This window comes from Pinus tabuliformis, chromosome 2_2 (genome assembly GCF_031772625.1).
Source record: "Pinus tabuliformis cultivar Carrire ecotype Pingquan chromosome 2_2, CPIR1, whole genome shotgun sequence".
NCBI lineage: Eukaryota > Viridiplantae > Streptophyta > Pinopsida > Pinales > Pinaceae > Pinus > Pinus tabuliformis.
This window is the reverse complement of record NC_142300.1, coordinates 799,050,107-799,066,967: the sequence shown is the minus strand read 5'-3', so window position 1 is coordinate 799,066,967 and position 16,861 is coordinate 799,050,107. Positions and strand designations below refer to the sequence as shown.

The 16,861-nt window shown below is 49.9% G+C and overlaps 2 non-coding genes and 1 pseudogene across 2 annotated transcripts; all 3 read left to right on the top strand.

Moving 5' to 3' along the window:
- Positions 1-7,289: 7,289 nt before the first annotated feature.
- On the top strand, positions 7,290-8,855 carry LOC149195122 (18S ribosomal RNA; annotated as a pseudogene).
- Positions 8,856-11,500: 2,645 nt separating this feature from the next.
- LOC149195121 (5.8S ribosomal RNA) lies at positions 11,501-11,653 on the top strand. Its single transcript, XR_016255223.1, has one exon. It is a non-coding gene; the product is annotated as a 5.8S ribosomal RNA (ribosomal RNA).
- Positions 11,654-11,899: 246 nt separating this feature from the next.
- On the top strand, positions 11,900-15,297 carry LOC149195120 (25S ribosomal RNA). The gene has a single exon (XR_016255542.1). It is a non-coding gene; the product is annotated as a 25S ribosomal RNA (ribosomal RNA).
- The last annotated feature ends 1,564 nt before the right edge of the window (positions 15,298-16,861 follow it).

Genomic DNA, 16,861 nt, shown 5'->3' with positions numbered 1-16,861 from the left:
CACGTTCGTGCAGCTCGTTTGCCCGGATCTTCCTTGTCGCTTCGTTTCGGTCATTCAGGCGCCCATGCAAAATCGTTCGGGTGGGTCATTTCAGGGCCTCCGTGTGAACTCGTTCGGGCGAGGGCGCACCCAGGTGAACGAGCCCGTATCAAAAATGCTAAGTTATAACCCAAGGTTGGATTTGTGCACGTTCGTGTAGCTTGTTTGCCCAGCTCTCCCTTTTCGCTTCGTTTCGGTCGTGCGGGCGCCCATGCAAATTCATTCAAGTGGGTCATTTAAGGGCATTCGTGTCAACTCGTTCGGGTGAGGGCACGCCCGTTTGAACGAGCCCATATCAAAAATGGTAAGTTGTGACCTGAGGTTGGCTTTTTGCACGTTCGTGCAGCTCGTTTGCCCGGCTCTCCCTTGTCACTTTGTTTCGCTCGTGCGAGTGACCATGCAAATTCGTTCGGCCGAGTCGTTTGAGGGCATCTGTGTGAACTTGTTTGGGTGGGTCGTTCAGGTGAGGGTGCGCCCGGGCGAACGAGCCCGATCAAAAATGATAAGTTGTGACCCGAGGTTGGCTTTGTGCACGTTCGTGCAGCTCGTTTGCCTGGCTCTCCCTTGTTGCTTCGTTTCAGTCCTATGGGCGCCCATGCAAATTCGTTCGGGCGGGTCATTTGAGGGCATCCGTGTGAACTTGTTCGGGTGAGGGCATGCTAGACAAACGAGCCCGTATCAATAGATGCTAAGTTGTGAACCGAGGTTGGCTTTGTGCATGTTTGTGCAGCTCTTTTTCCTGGCTCTCCCTTGTCGCTTCGTTTGGGTCGAGCCGGCGCCCATGCAAATTCGTTCGAGTGAGGGCGCACCCGGGAAAATGAGCCCGTATCAAAAATGCTAAGTTGTGACCCAAGGTTGGCTTTGTGCACATTCGTGCTGCTCGTTTGGCTGGCTCTACCTTGTCGCTTCGTTTCGTTCCTGCGAGCGGCCATGCAAATTCGTTCGGTCGGGTCATTTGAGGGCATCCGTGTGAACTCTTTCGGGTGAGGGTGCAGCCAAGCGAACGAGCCCGTGTCAAAAAATGCTAAGTTGTGACCCGAGGTTGGCTTTTGACACATTCGTGCAGCTCATTTTCCCGGCTCTCACTTGTCGCTTCCTTTCGGTCGTGCAGGCGCCCATGCAAAATCGTTCGGGTGGGTCGTTTGAGCACATCCATGTGAACATGTTCGGGCAAGGGTGCGCCCGGGCGAACAAGCCCGTATCAAAAATGCTATGTTGTGACCTGAGGTTGGCTTTGTGCACATTCGTGCTGCTCTTTTCCCCGACTCTCCCTTATCGCTTCGTTTCGGTCATGTGGGCGCCCATGCAAATTTGTTCGGGCGGGTCATTTGACGGCGTCCGTGTCATCTCGTTTGGGCGGGTCAGGCGAGTCAGGCGAGGGTGCTCAGGACCCAAGGTTGTCTTTGTGCACATTCATGCAGCTCATTTATCTATCTCTCCCTTGTCCCTTCGTTACGTTCGTGTGGGTGCCGATGTAAACTCGTACGGGCAGGTCGTTTGACAGCGTCTTCATCAACCCGTTTGGGTGGGTCATTCAAGGGCGTGCTCGGGGGAACAAGCTCGTATCAAAATTGCTAAGTTGTGACCCGATGTTGGCTTTGTGCATGTTCGTGCAGCTTGTTTTCCCAGCTCTCCCTTGTCCTTTCGTTATGGACGTGTCCACACCCATGTAAACTCGTACGGGCGGGTCGTTTGAGGGTGTCTGCGTCAACTCATTCAGGCGGGTCAAGCGAGGGCGTCCATGCAAACTCGTTCGGTCGAGGGTGTCTGTGTAAACTCATATGGTTTGGTGTGGTGTGGCTCCCTGGCTTGCCTTGGTCCCCCCTCCAGTGCCTCGTGCCCATCCAAATGATACAAGTGACAGGTTTCATTTTTCGTGTGAAAGGTGGGTTGGTAATTGAGTTGTATTTTTGGGTTTGCCTAAAGGATGGCCTTGGGTCATTTGTAGGGTGGATGATTTTCATCTTCTCTCCATCCCCACTAGGTAGCGCATGAGCGGTGATGTTGGCCATGCTCGTCCACGAAGGCATAGGTGAACAATTCCCCTTCTCCTCTACAAGTTCTTGGAGTTGTATGGGTTGTTATGATGTGGCTCCCTGGCTCATCTTGGTCCCCTCATGCCCCTCCAGATGATACCAGCGACAAGTTTCCTTTTTGCGTGAAAGGTGGGTTAGTAATTGAGTTATGTTTCTGGGTTTTCCTGAACGATGCCCTCGGGTCGTCTGTAGGGTGGCCGATGTTCATCTTCTCTCCATCCCCACTCGGTAGCGCATGAGCAGTAATGTTGGCAATGCTCATCCTGGGAGGCATATGTGAACAACTCCCCTTCAGCTCTCTAAGTTCTTAGAGTTGTGTATGGGTTGTTGTGGTGTGGCTCCCTGGCTCATCTTGGTCCTCTTGTGCCCCTCTAAATGATACCAGCGATGGGTTTTCTTTCCGTGTGAAAGGTGGGTTGGTAATCGAGTTGTGTTTTTGTGTTTGCCTGAGAGATGGCCTTGGGTCATTTGTAGGGTGGCCAATTTTCATCTTCCCTCCATCCCCACTCGGTAGCACATGAGCGATAATGTTGGCCACACTCGTCTTGGGAGCCATATGTGAACAATTCCCCTTCTACTCTCCAAGTTCTTGGAGCTGTATGGGCTATTGTGGTGTGGCTCCCTGTCTCGTCCTGGTCCCCCTCGTGCCCCTCCAGATGATACTAGTGACAAGTTTTCTTTCCGTGTGAAAGGTGGGTTGGTAATGAGTTGTGTTTTCGGGTTTGCCTGAACGATGGCCATGGGTCATTTTTAGGGCGGCTGATTTTCATCTTCTCTCCATCCCCACTCGGTAGCGCATGAGCGGTAATGTTGGCCATGATCATCCTGGGAGGCATATGCAAACAATTCCCTTTCCGCTCTCCAAGTTCTTGGAGCTGTATAGGCTATTGTGTTGCAGCTCCCTAGCTCGTCCTGGTCCCCTCGTGCCCCTCCAGATGATACCAGCGATAGGATTTCTTTCCATGTGAAAGGTGGGTTGGTAATCGAGTTGTGTTTCGAGTTGGCCTGAACGATGGCCTCGGGTCATTTGTAGGGCGACCGATTTTCATCTTCTCTCCATCCCCACTCGGTAGCGCATGAGTGGTACTGTTGGCCATGCTCGTCCTGGGAGGCATATGTGAAAAATTCCCCTTCCGCTCTCTAAGTTCTTGGAGCTGTATGGGCTATTGTGGTGTGGCTCCCTGGCTCATCCTAGTCCCCTTGTGCCCCTCTATATGATACCAGTCAGAGTTTTTCTTTCCGTGTGAAAGGTGGGTTGGTAATCTAGTTATGTTTTCACGTTTGCCTGAACGATGGCCTTGGGTCATTTGTAGGGTGACCGATTTTCATCTTCTCTCCATCCCCACTCGGTAGCCCATGAGTGGTAATGTTGGCCATGCTTGTCCTAGGAGGCATATGTGAACCATTCCCCTTCTGCTCTCCAAGTTCTTGGAGTTGTATGGGCTGTTGTGGTGTGGCTCCCTCGCTTGTCCTGGTCCCCTTGTACCCCTCCAGATGAGACCAGCGAAAGGTTTTCTTTCCGTGTGAAATGTGGGTTGGTAATCGAGTTGTGATTTCACGTTTCCCTGAACGATGGCCTTGGGTCTTTTGTAGGGCGGCCGATTTTCATCTTCTCTCCATCCCCACTCGGTAGCGCATGAGCGGTAATGTTGGCCATGCTCATCCTGGGAGGCATATGTGAACAATTCCCCATCCACTCTCCAAGTTCTTGGAGCTGTATGGGTGGTTGTGGTGTGGCTCCCTAGCTCCTCGTGGTCCCCCTTGTGCCCCTCTAGATGATACCAACGACAGGTTTTCTTTCCGTGTGAAAGGTGGGTTGGTAATGGAGTTTTGTTTTCACGTTTGCCTGAACGATGGCCTTAGGTCATTTGTAGGGTGGCCGATTTTCATATTCTCTTCATCCTCACTCAGTAGCACATGAGCGGTAATGTTTCCCATGCCCTTCCCAGGAGGCATATGTGGAAAATTGCTCTCTAAGTTCTTGGAGCTGTAGGGGCTATTGTGGTTTGGCTCCCTAGCTTGTCTTGGTCACCAGTGACAAGTTTTCTTTTCGTGTGAAAGGTGGGTTGGTAATCGAGTTGTGTTTTCTTGTTTTCCTGAACGATGGCCTTGGGTCATTTGTAAGGTGTCTGATTTTCATCATCTCTCCATCCGCACTCGGTAGTGCATAAGCGGTAATGTTTGCCATGCTCGTCCCAGGAGGCATATGTGAAGAATTCCCCTTCTACTCTCTAAGTTCTCAGAGCTGTATGGGTTGTTGTGGTGTGGCTCCTTGGCTTGTCCTGGTCCCCCTCGTGCCCCTCCAAAAGATATCGGTGACAGGTTTTCTTTCCGTATGAAAGGTGGGTTGGTAATCGAGTTGCTTTTTCAGGTTTGCCCGAACGATGGCCTTGGGTCATTTATAGGGTGACTGATTTTTGCTTTCTCTCCATCCCCACTCAGTAGCACATGAGCGGTAATGTGGTCCATGCTCATCCCCATCCCTCTTTCTCATCCCAACGATAAGAATGTTGAAAGTTTTCTTGGCGCTCCTTTGAGCCTTCGTTGTTGCGGTCCCAGATGGAAGCCCCAAAACTCCGTCGTGCCTATGTCACTATCGTGCCCCTCGGTTGTTGTGAATAGAGAATTTTGATTGGGCTAGGCAACCATTTCTAGCTTCATTGAAATTGGCTCCTCATTATATTGTTCACCTCCTCCCTATTTGGCACATAGGTTTTTGCTTTTCATGTGAAAGGTGGGTTGGTAATTGAGTTGGTTTTTCGAGTTTGCCTCAATAATGGCCTTGGGTCATTTGTAGGGTGGCTGATTTTCGTCTTCTCTCCATACCAACTCAGTAGTGCATGAGCGGTAATGTTGCCCATGCTTGTCCTGTGTGGCATATGTGAACAATTCCCCTACTGCTCCAAGTTTTAGGAGTTGTATGGGTTGTTGTGGTGTGGCTCCTTGTGATGGCTAGCCTCTTCATTGTTCGGCTGTTTATGGTGCCGGTGTCTTGTGCTTGTACTCTTTCCATGTTGGAATTTTCGGTTGAGATGCATACATTTAAGAGGGACATGGAAGGGTTTTGGTTGTAAACCACCTACCCCTCCCTCTTGCTTGCTTTTTCCATCAAGTGATGTGAGGCATTGTTCTCCTTATTGTAAAGTCAAGGGTTGGCATTCCTTTCAAAGTGCACATTGTTCGTGGTTGCATTGGCTTTGATATTTTGATAGATGTGTTGACCCATATGTTTGATCGAGGGGTCGGCTTTTCCCTTGCATCTTGCGTGCGTGGTAGGATTTTGCGGTTGGAAATGTTAAGTCACAAAGTTTATGGGAATTTGTTGTTTCAATTGTGTATGCGCCCCTGGTCTAATGGGGAGGAGGATTGCTATGTCGATGTTGGGGGCTATCTGGAAGAAGGATTTCGAGGTGGAATGCTCCAACCTCCCTCCTTTGCATGGAGGTGGCTGTAGGGGAAAAGTATTCAATGTCCAGTTGGTAAAGCTGTGGGAAATCTCCTAGGTTGCCTGTAAGTAGGGTGCGGGGGGTTCGGAGCTGCCCGATCCCTCCTCTTGTTTGGATATGTTCTTGTATTGTGTAGCGAGCCTCTTGATTTGCATTTATTTCCTTCCTTTGCCTTCGCATCGTGGTTGCCGCAGGCAGTCAAGTTATCGAGATCCACCATTGCTATTGTCTGGGTGGACTCCTAGGTGGCCTCGGTGCGTGGCGTGGAGGTTCGGGGGCACATTTCTAAGAGAGGTTGTGGGCTTGGTTGGTCTTGTTGTTTTGTTTCCTTCCACTTCCTTTGCATTGAGGTTACCGCAGGCGATCATGCGATCGAGGTCCATCGTTGCTGCTATTCCGGTGGACTCTGAGGTGGCCTCTCTACAGGGAGGGGAGGGTTGGGGGGCACTTGTTGTTTCAATTGTGTATGCGCTCATGGTCCAACAGGGAGGAGGCTTGCTACAACGATGGTGGGGGCTATCTGGAAGAAGGATTTTGAAGTGGAATGCTTCGACCTCCCTCCTTTGCGTGGAGGTGGCCGTAGGGGAAAATTATTCATCGTTCGGTCAGTAAAGCTGTGGGAAATCTCCTAGGTTTCCTGTACGTAGGGTGTGTGGGGTGTGGAGCTGCCCGATCCCTCCTCCTATTTGGATATGTATTATTTTATTGTGTAGCAAGCCTCTTGATTTGCATTTATTTCTTCCTCTTTGCCTTTGCATCGTGGTTGCCGCAGGCGGTCAAGTGATCGAGGTCCACCATTGTTGTTTTCCGGGTGGACTCCTAGGTGGCCTCGATGCGTGGCGTGGAGGGTCGGGGGGAATTTCTAAGAGAGGTTGTGGGCTCGGTTGGTCTTGTTTTATTTCCTTCCATTTCCTCTACATTGAGGCTGCCGTAGGCGATCATGCGACCGAGGTCCATCGTTGCTGTTGTCCCGGTGAACTCCTAGCTGGCCCCTGTGCAGGAGGGATGGTTTTGGGGAGCATTTCTAAGGGAGGTTGCGGGCTCGGTTTGTCTTGTATGATTTTCTTCCCTTACCTTTTTTTCAAGGTTGCCGCAGGCGATCATCCGATCGAGGTACACTATTGCTGTTGTCCGAGTAGACTCCTAGGTGGCATTGGTGCATGTGCGGGGAGGTTTGTATGGCCTCTCTATGATAGGATTTGTGCCGTCGGTCATCCTCTTTTTATTTTCCTTCCTTTTCCTTCACATCGAGGTTGCCGCATGTGGTCGAGAGATCGAGTTCCATCGTTGTTATTGTCCGGGTGGATTCCTAGGTGGCCTCGGTGCGGGGCGGGGAGGGTTGTGGCTCATTTATAATATAGAGGTTGCGTGGTTGGTCATCCTCCATTTGTTTCCTTTGAATCGAGGCTACCGTAGGCGATCGAGGTCCACCGTCGTTGCTGTCTGGGTGGACTCCTAGGTGGCCTCGGTGGGGGGCGTGGTGGCCTTTGGAGACATTTCTAAGGGAGTGGGTGAGTGATCGCTCATTTTATTATTGGTTGGGCTGTGGATGCAAACTCTAGAGTGGCATTGGTGCGTTGTGGCCTGGTAGGTCTGCCCATTAGTTTGCCATGTACTTGGCATGTTGCATGTGCTTCCTTCTTGGGATGCAAGATGTGCAAGGCATAAATGTTTTACATGATATTTTGACATCTCTTTGGCTTGATGGGTGTTCAAGTTGGCTATCGGTAAGAGAGCACCCAGAATGCCCTTTGAAGTGGGAGAGTGCTACCTCGTTGATCCTGCCAGTAGTCATATGCTTGTCTCAAAGATTAAGCCATGCATGTCTAAGTATGAACTAATTCAAATTGTGAAACTGCGGATGGCTCATTAAATCAATTATAGTTTTTTTTATGGTACCATACTACTTGGATAACCATAGTAATTCTAGAGCTAATACGTGCACCAAGTCCCGACTCTTTGGAAGGGATGCAATTTTTAGATAAAAGGTCGGCGCGAGCTTGCCCGCTTCTCCGGTGAATCATGATAACTCAACGGATCGCACAACCCTTGTGTTGGCGATGCTTCATTCAAATTTCTGTCTTATCAACTTTTGATAGTAGGATAGAGGCCTACCATGGTGGTGATGGGTGACAGAGAATTAGGGTTCGATTCTAGAGAGGGAGCCTGAGAAATAGCTACCACGTCCAAGGAAGGCAGCAGGCACGCAAATTACCCAATCCTAACGTGGGGAGGTAGTGGCCTTAATTGGCTGGGTTGTGGTTCTAGCACTGTTAATTTGAAAAAATTGGAGTGCTCAAAGAAAGCTTATGCTCTGAATACATTAACATGGAATAACGTGATAGGAGTCTGGTCCTATTGCGTTGGCCTTCGGGACCATAGTAATGATTAATAGGGACTATTGGGGGCATTCGTATTTCATTGTCAGAGGTGAAATTCTTGGATTTATGAAAGACGGGCCAATGCAAAAGCATTTGCCAAGGATGTTTTCATTAATCAAGAACGAAAGTTGGGGGCTCGAAGACGATTAGATACCGTCCTAGTCTCAACCATAAACGATGCTGACCAGGGATCGGCAGATGTTGCTCAAGGACTCTGCCAGCATCTTTCGAGAAATCAGAGTGTTTAGGTTCCGGGGGGAGTAGGGTCGCAAGGCTAAAACTTAAAGGAATTGACAGAAGGGCACCACCAGGAGTGGAGCCTGCGGCTTAATTTGACTCAACACGGGGAAACTTACCAGGTCCAGACATAGTAAGGATTGACAAATTGAGAGCTCTTTCTTGATTCTATGGGTGGTGGTCCATGGCCTTTCTTAGTTGGTGGAGCAATTCTTCTGGTTAATTCCGATAACGAACGAGACCTCAGCCTGCTAACTAGCTACGTGGAGGTTCCCCTTCGCGGCCAGCTTCTTAGAGGGACTATGGCCATTTAGGCCATGGAATTTTGAGGTAATAACAGGTCTATGATGCCCTTAGATGTTCTGGGCCGCACGCACACTACACTAATGCAGCCAACAAGTTTTTATTCCTGGTTCGAGAGGATCGGAAATCTTCTCAAACTGCATCGTGATGGGGATAGACCATTGCAATTATTGGTCTTCAACGAGGAATTCCTAGTAAGCGTGTGTCATCAACTCGTGTTGACTATATCCCTACCCTTTGTACACACCGCCCATCGCTCCTACTGATTCAATGATCCGATGAAGTGTTCAGATTGCGTCGATGATGGTGGTTCGCTACCATCGACGTCGTGAGAAGTTCATTGAAACTTATCATTTAGAGGAAGGAGAAGTGGTAACAAGGTTACCATAGGTGAACTTGCGGTAGGATCATTGATAGTAGGGGTTTTCTTTTTTGGTTCGGGCTGGTTGGGTTTCGATTGCAATGTCGGACTTTGTGGTGCATCTCTAGGGGAGTGGGTTTGGTGTTTGGTGGGAACATTGTTGTTTGCTTGTCTCGAGGAAACGCTTGTTTTTTTGTGTATGCTTGCAAGCAATTCTTGTGCTTTTCCCACGCATCCTTTGCTTTTCTCCCCCCCAATGTGTTTCTGTAGGGGGTTCGGAAGCTTGTTTCTTGGGAGCCGTTCCGACGATATGTTCAGCCGGGCATGGTTGCTACAGAGTTGAGGTGCTTGGTAAATACGATGGATAAATTTGGACTCATTCGTAGCGGCGGTGCTCGGTCTTTTGTTCGTTGGAAGGCATGGGCCAAGGGTGCAGGCTTCCGTAGTTGGTTCTCTCGAAAAGGCTACGGCCGTTGATGTGTTGCTTCGATGAGCTTTTTCGTTGGTGGTTGGGTCGAGGGAGTGGTTACACATGCGCCTGGTAGCTCAAACCTTCCCTGAGGGGAGATTGTCAGGGTGGGGTCAGTATGGGATGGATGAAGAGTGGTTCAACCCGTTAGGCTGGCCACCCTAGTCCTCCCGACCATTCCTCGACATGCCCTCGCAGAAGGGTTAGGTGTCCAGGTAATGAAAAACCCCTCCCTCGGTCTGAGCTCCATCAAGATCGCAATTTTCCTCGCTGATGGGCATGAGGGTGGCAATCTTATCTCGTGCCTTTGTCGTCGAGGGAATTCCTCGTCCTCTCATGAGCCACTCCCCTTCTAAGGGAAAAAGAAGTAGCAGGTTGTGTCTTTGTTCCTCCCTTTGGATTGTGGGTTTTTTGTGGGACTTGGTCATTTCTTTATTTCCTGGTGCGCACTTTGCAAACGTCCCTCTCTCTAGTGGCCTTGCACCATCGATGTATTTGTGGCCCATGGCTTTCTCCAGCGTTGATTGTCAACCCGTGATAGCTCCTCTTTGGAGTTTGATTCTTTGACCCCTGTTTACTTTCTCGCTGGAAAGGTTGTTGGGTGTTTTGTACACGGAGGGGTGCAATATCGGGGTGGGTTTGTGTTATTGGCAGTAGTCTATTTATCGTTTGAAGCCTTGTGTCACTGGGTTGGGGGCTGTTTTCCTCTTAGTGACGTGCTCCAGACACTGGTCCCATCGTGGCCCTTGCCTTTTCTATTGGTCAATTTTAGGTTGTGATTTATTTGGTTGGTTGTTTGCTATGTTGTAAAGCTAGAAAGGGTGTTGTGCTGAATGCATGTGGGAGGGTGTGAAGAGGTGGGATGCCTTTTTGATTGGGTGCCTTGTTTGATTTCTTTTTGGTTATTGGACATCTACTCGGCGTGCTGTTGAGCTTCTCTCTTTTCTTGGGATCTTTGTTTCTTTGGTGTTGTTTTCTTCCCTACTTTTTTTCGGCCCCAGCTTTACGGAGGAGAGGTAGGATTGTTGTGGATTGGTGTTCGGGAAGGACGAAAAGTAGTGCAAGTTCCAAGGGTGGCCACCCTAGTCCTTCTCGATCGTTGTCCCCTGCAGTTCCCCCCTTTTTCCGAAGGCGCGGGCTTTGGGAAGCTTGTTCTCTGTTTGAACCTCCCCTTGTGAGCTGGTAGCCACGTTTGATATCTCTTGCTTTCCTGTTGTTTTCTTCCCTTCTTTCTTTTGGCCCCTTAGCTTTACGGAGAAAAGGTGGGATTGTTATGGATTGGTGTTCAGGAAGGATGAAAAGAAGTGCGAGTTCCGAGGGTGGCCACCCTAGTCCTTCTCGATCGCCGTCCCCTCCAGTTCCCCCACTTTTTGCAAAGGCACAGGGGTGGGGAAGCTTATTCTCTGTTTGGGCCTCCCCCTATGAGTTGGTAGACGCGTTTGATATCTCTCTTTCTTTCATGTTGTTTTCTTCCCTTCTTCCTTTCGGCCCCTAGCTATACAGAAAAAATGTGCGATTGTTGTGGATTAGTGTTCGGGAAGGACGAAAAGCAGTGCAAGTTCCCAGGGTGGCCACCCTAGTCCTTCCCGATTGTAGTCCCCTACAATTCCCCCCTTTTTGCGAATGCACGAGGTTGGGGAAGCTTGTTCTCTGTTTGAAGCCTCCCCTTGTGAGCCGGTAGCCACGGTTTATATATCCCTTTCTCTCTTGTTGTTTTCTTCCCTTCTTCCTCGTGGCCCCTAGCGTTATGGAGAAAAGGTGGGATTGGTGTTCCGGAAGGACGAAACGTAGTGCGAGCTCCTGGGGTGGGCACCCTAGTCCTTCTCGATCATCGTCCCCTTCAATTCCCCCCTTTTGCTGAAGGCACGGGGCTTAGGAGGCTTGTGCTTTGTTTTCTACCCTTTTCTTCCTTTTGGTCCCTAGCTTTACGAAGAAAAGGGGGAATTGTTGTGGGCCGGTGTTGGGGAAGGGATAAAAGCAGTGCGAGCTCCTGGGGTGGCCACCCTAGTGCTTCTCGATCGTTGTTCCACACATTTCCCCCCTTTTTGTGAGGGTGTGGGGATGGGGGAGATTGTCCTTTGTTCGAGCCTCCCCCTGTGAGGGGGTTAGACACCTTTGTTTCTCTTTCTCTCATGTGTTTTTCCTCCTTTTGCCCCTTGACCTTACATTTGTTATGGGGGGTGCCCCGATTCAGTTTTGTGGCTAATTTTTCAGTAATACATGGAAACAACTCTCGGTAAAGGATTTCTTGGCTCTTGTTACGATGAAGAACATAGCGAAATGTGATACTTAGTGTGAATTGCAGAATCTCGTGAATCATCGAGTTTTTGAACGTAGTTTGCGCCCGAGGCCCGGTCGAGGGCACGTCTGTCTGGGCGTCGCATCCCATTCAAACGCACTCCCTGCAATATGTTAGGGAGCAGCAGAGCTGGTTGTCCGTGTCCCATGCAGTGCGGTCGGCTGAAATAACTCAAGCGATGTTTTGTGTCATGCGTCGGCGAGCAGTGATCTTGTCCCCTTGGATGGACAATCGGCGTTAGCTGATGCGGGCTTTGTGTGGCATCGCTCGAACTTGCTTTGCCTCTCTTGTCCTCCCATGTGGTAGGGCGGATTTAGCTCCAACTTTTCGACCTAAGATCAGGCGAGAACACCCACTGAGTTTAAGCATATAATTAAGCGGAGGAAAAGAAACTTACAAGGATTCCCCTAGTAGCAGTGAGTTAACTGGGAAGAGCCCAGCATGAAAATCAGGCGGCGGCACCGCCTAAATTTTAGTCTGTAGAAGCGTCCTCAGTGGCGGACCTGGGACAAGTCCCTTGGAAGGGGGCGCCTGAGAGGGTGACAGCCCTGTCGGCTCGGGACCCTGCCGCATCATGAGGCATTGTCCGCGAGTCGAGTTGTTGGGAATGCAGCCCTAATTGGGTGGTAAATTCCGTCCAAGGCTAAATACGAGCGAGAGACCGATAGCGAACAAGTACTGTGAGGGAAAGATGAAAAGGACTTTGAAAAGAGAGTTAAAGAGTGCTTGAAATTGCTAGGAGGGAAGCAGATGGAGGCTGTCGATGCATCTCAGTCGGATGTGGAATGGCTCAGAATGGTCCGCCGCTCGACTTGAGGTGCAAACCAACACGGGCTGCTGCATCATCACAAGCACGGGTGGATTACTACTTGTCAGTTTACCACTGCGGTTGTCGAGGAACAAAGTTTGCGCCCTTGTGGCGGGCTGTGTGCACTTGCGCGCTCGTGGTGTTGGTTTGCGGGCTTTCCATTCGACCCGTCTTGAAACACGGACCAAGGAGTCTAACATGTGTGCGAGTCGGTGGGTTTGAAAACCTACGAGGCGCAAGGAAGCTGACGGGCAAGATCCCCTCTCTAGGGGGGTGCATTGTCGACCAACCTTGAGCTTATGTGAAGGGCTCAAGTGCAAGCACACCTGTTGGGACCCGAATGATGGTGAACTATGCCTGAGCAGGGCAAAGCCAGAGAAAACCCTGGTGGAGGCACGTAGCGATACTGATGTGCAAATCGTTTGTCTGACTTGGGTATAGGGGCAAAAGACTAATCAAAACATATAGTACCTAGTTTCCTCCAAAGTTTCCCTCAGGATAGCTGGAGCTCACGCATGAGTTTTATCGGGTAAAGCAAATGATTAGAGGCATCGGGGGCGTAACGCCCTCGACCTATTCTCAAACTTTAAATAGGTAAGAGGGTGCGGTTGCTCCATTGAGCCGCACCGTGGAATCGAGAGCTCCAAGTGGGCCATTTTTGGTAAGCAGGACTGGCAATGCGGGATGAATCGAAAGTCGAGTTATGGTGCCGAATTGTGCGCTAACCTAGATCCCATAAAGGGTATTGGTTGATTAAGACAGCAGGACGGTGGTCATGGAAATCGAAATTCACTAAGGAGTGTGTAACAACTCACCTACCGAATCAACTAGCCTTGAAAATGGATGGCACTGAAGTGCACAACCTATACTCAACCATCGGAGCAATTGCTTGGCTCCGATGAGTAGGAGGACATGGTGGTCGTTGAGAAACCTCAGGTGTGAGCTTGGGTGGATCGGCCCCCGGTGCAGATCTTGGTGGTAGTAGCAAATATTCAAATGAGAACTTTGAAGACTGAAGTGGGGAACGGTTCCATGTGAACAACACTTGGACATGGGTTAGTCGATCCTAAGATATGGGGAAGCCTTGTGTCAAGGGTGCACTCTGTACGAGCATCAAAAGGGAATCATGTTAATATTCCCGAACTGGGACATGGCGGCGGGCAGAAACGTTAGGAAATCCAGAGACGTCGTCGGGAGCCCCAGGAAGAGTTATCTTTTCTTTTTAACAGCTTACCCACCCTGGAATCGGTTCACCCAGAGATAGGGTCCAGCAGCTGGAAGAGCACCGCATCTTGCAGTGTTCGGTGCACCCTCAGTAGCCCTTGAAAATTTATAGGACCGAGTACCGTTCATGCCCAGTCGTACTCATAACCGCATCAGGTCTCCAAGGTGAACAACCTCTGGTCAATAGAACAATGTAGGTAAGGGAAGTCGGCAAAACAGATCTGTAACTTCAGGAAAAGGATTGGCTCTAAGGTCTAGGCCTAGGGGTCTTCACCCTCAACTCATGGGCTGTTGGCAGTCTGACTGAGCTACTCTCACGGCGAGGGCGAGTAGTCACATGCCGATTGGGCTATGGGCATAAAATGCCCCCTACGGGGGCTTTTCCCTAGGCGTCGAACAGTCAACTCAGAACTGGTACAGACAAGGGGAATCCAACTATTTATTTAAAACAAATCATTGCGATGGTCCCTATGGATGCTGACGCAATGTGATTTCTACCTAGTGCTCTAAATGTCAAAGTGAAGAAATTCAACCAAGCCTGGGAAAACGGTGGGAGTAACTATGACTCTCTTAAGGTAGCCAAATGCCTCATCATCTAATTAGTGATGCACATGAATGGATTAACGAGATTCCCACTGTCCCTATCTACTATCTAGCGAAACCACAGCCAAGGGAATGGGCTTGGCAGAATCAGCGGGGAAAGAAGACCCTGTTGAGCTTGACTCTAGTCTGACTTTGTGAAATGACTTGAGAGGTGTAGAATAAGTGGGATCCGTTTCGGCGCAAGTGAAATACCACTACTTTTAATGTTATTTTATTTATTCCGTGGGACGGAGACGGGGCATTGCCCCTATTTTTGGCCTTAAGGCATGCTTCAGTGGGTCGATCCGGGCGAAAGACAATGTCAGGTGGGGAGTTTGGCTGGGGCAGCACATATGTTAAAAGATAATGCAGGTGTCCTAAGATGAGCTCAATGAGAACATAAATCTCATGTGGAACAAAAGGGTAAAAGCTCATTTGATTTTGATTTTCAGTATGAATACAAACCATGAAAGTGTAGCCTATCGATCCTTTAGATTTTCGAAATTTGAAGCTAGAGGTGTCAGAAAAGTTACCACGGGGATAACTGGCTTGTGGCGTTCATAGCGACTTTGCTTTTTGATCCTTCCATGTCGGCTCTTCCTATCATTGTGAAGCAGAATTCACCAAGTGTTGGATTGTTCACCCACCAATAGGGAACGTGAGCTGGGTTTAGACCGTCATGAGACAGGTTGGTTTTACCCTACTAATGAACCGCACCGCAATAGTAATTCAACTTAGTACGAGAGGAACCGTTGATTCACACAATTGGTCATCGCGCTTGGTTGAAAATCCAGTGACGCGAAGCTACCGTGTGTCAGATTATGACTAAACGCCTCTAAGTCAGAATCCACGCTAGAAGTGGTGCATGTCACTCGTTGACTATATCTTGACCCACAGTAGGGGCGTCGCTTTGTCGCCCCCAGGGGCCTGTGTCATTTTCAAACCGCGACCGTGAACCATCTCAGTCGGGGCAGCTTTCAAGTTCAATTCCAAACAGTCGTTGAGAAGAATCCTTTGCAGACAACTTAAATATGCGATGGGGTATTATAAGTGGTAGAGTGGCCTTGCTGCCATGATCCACTGAGATTCAGCCCTTGGTCACCTCGATTCAGAGCTTCGCTCTTGTCACAAAAAAAATCCGGGAAACCCTCTCACGCCTCTGCCTCTTCCTCCAAACGACAATTTTTCATTGCTTGGGGGTGGGAAATTTTGGGTTTCCATGCCGCGACAAAAAAGGCGCCGAATCCCGGGAAAACTAGGGTTTCCATTTCACGCCCCGGCACCCAAAATTTGGGGTTTCCATGCCGTGCCTTGGTGCCCAAATTTTGGGGTTTCCACCTGGCGCCTAAAATTTGGGGTTTCCACCAGGCGCCTAAAATTCGGGGCTTCCATGTTGTGCCAAAAATTTGGGGTTTCCACCCGACGCCTAAAATTTGGGGGTTCCACCCAGCATAAAAAAAAAATTGGGGTTTCCATGTCGCACCTAAAATTTGGGGTTTCCACCTGGTGCAAAATTTTTTGGGGTTTACAAGTCGCACCCAAGCCTGGGGAAACTTGGGGTTTCCATGTCGCACCCCGACACCCAAGCCGGGGGAAACTTTGGGTTTCCATGTCGTGCCCTAAGCGAAACCGGTGGCGCCCAAGCCTGGGGAAACTTGGGGTTTCCGAGTCGCGTCCTGACGCCCAAGCATGGGGAAACTTGGGGTTTCCGAGTCGCGCCATGACCGAAACTGGTGGTGCCTAAGCCTGTGGAAATTGGGGGTTTCCAAGTCACGCCCCGACCCCCAGGCCTAGGGAAACTTGGGGTTTCCATGTCGCACCACGACCGAAGCCAGTGGTGCCCAAGCCTGCGGAGACTCAAGGTTTTCGATGTCGCGTCCTGGCACCCAAGCCTGGGAAACTTGGGGTTTCCATGTCCCTCCCTTGATGGAACCAAGGGTTTCTGCATTTTACGGCACGATGGAATCGGAGGGTTTTCAACAATGCCCCAATGCAGGGAACTTGGGGTTTCCATGACGATGAAAGCCAGCTCGCATGTCTCGGGAACTTGGGGTGTTTCGAAACCGCTGCCCAAGTCTGGGGAACTCGTTGTTTCCATGTCGCGGCACACCCTGAATCGCCCGAGAGTCTGTGGAACTTCAGATTTCCATGTTGTGCGGCCATGAAGAGCCGCCAAAGTCTAGGGAACTCGAGGTGTCCATTTCGTGGCACGATGAAAACTGCTATCCAAGTCAGTGGACACACACGGGGTTTCCATTTCGCGTCACAACAAAAATTGCTACCCAAGTCTGGGAAACGTGGTATAAGGACCTGCGGTTCAGTTTCTCCCCGTCGGTGTGAAGTGCGAACTCTACGACCGAAATGTGTGATGGGACATAAGTACAATGTGCATTAGAGGTGGAGCGATGGTTGTTTTATAGCATGGGAGCATTTTGCATAACTCACGGGCCGACTTACAAGTTGGGGCGACTTGAACGAAGGATTGTTTGCCGACCAACAATCAGATGGCAATTTTTCGAAGTGTAAGGGTGTTTTGGCACGCGGTGGTCAAGTCAGCCTGGGAAGCGACTTGCCCAACCGCTCGTATAAATATGGCAAGGCATTGGAGCATTTGGCATTCATTCGAAGATGGACATTCGAACATGAGCATTCGGTGATCAAGAAAAAAGTGCGAAG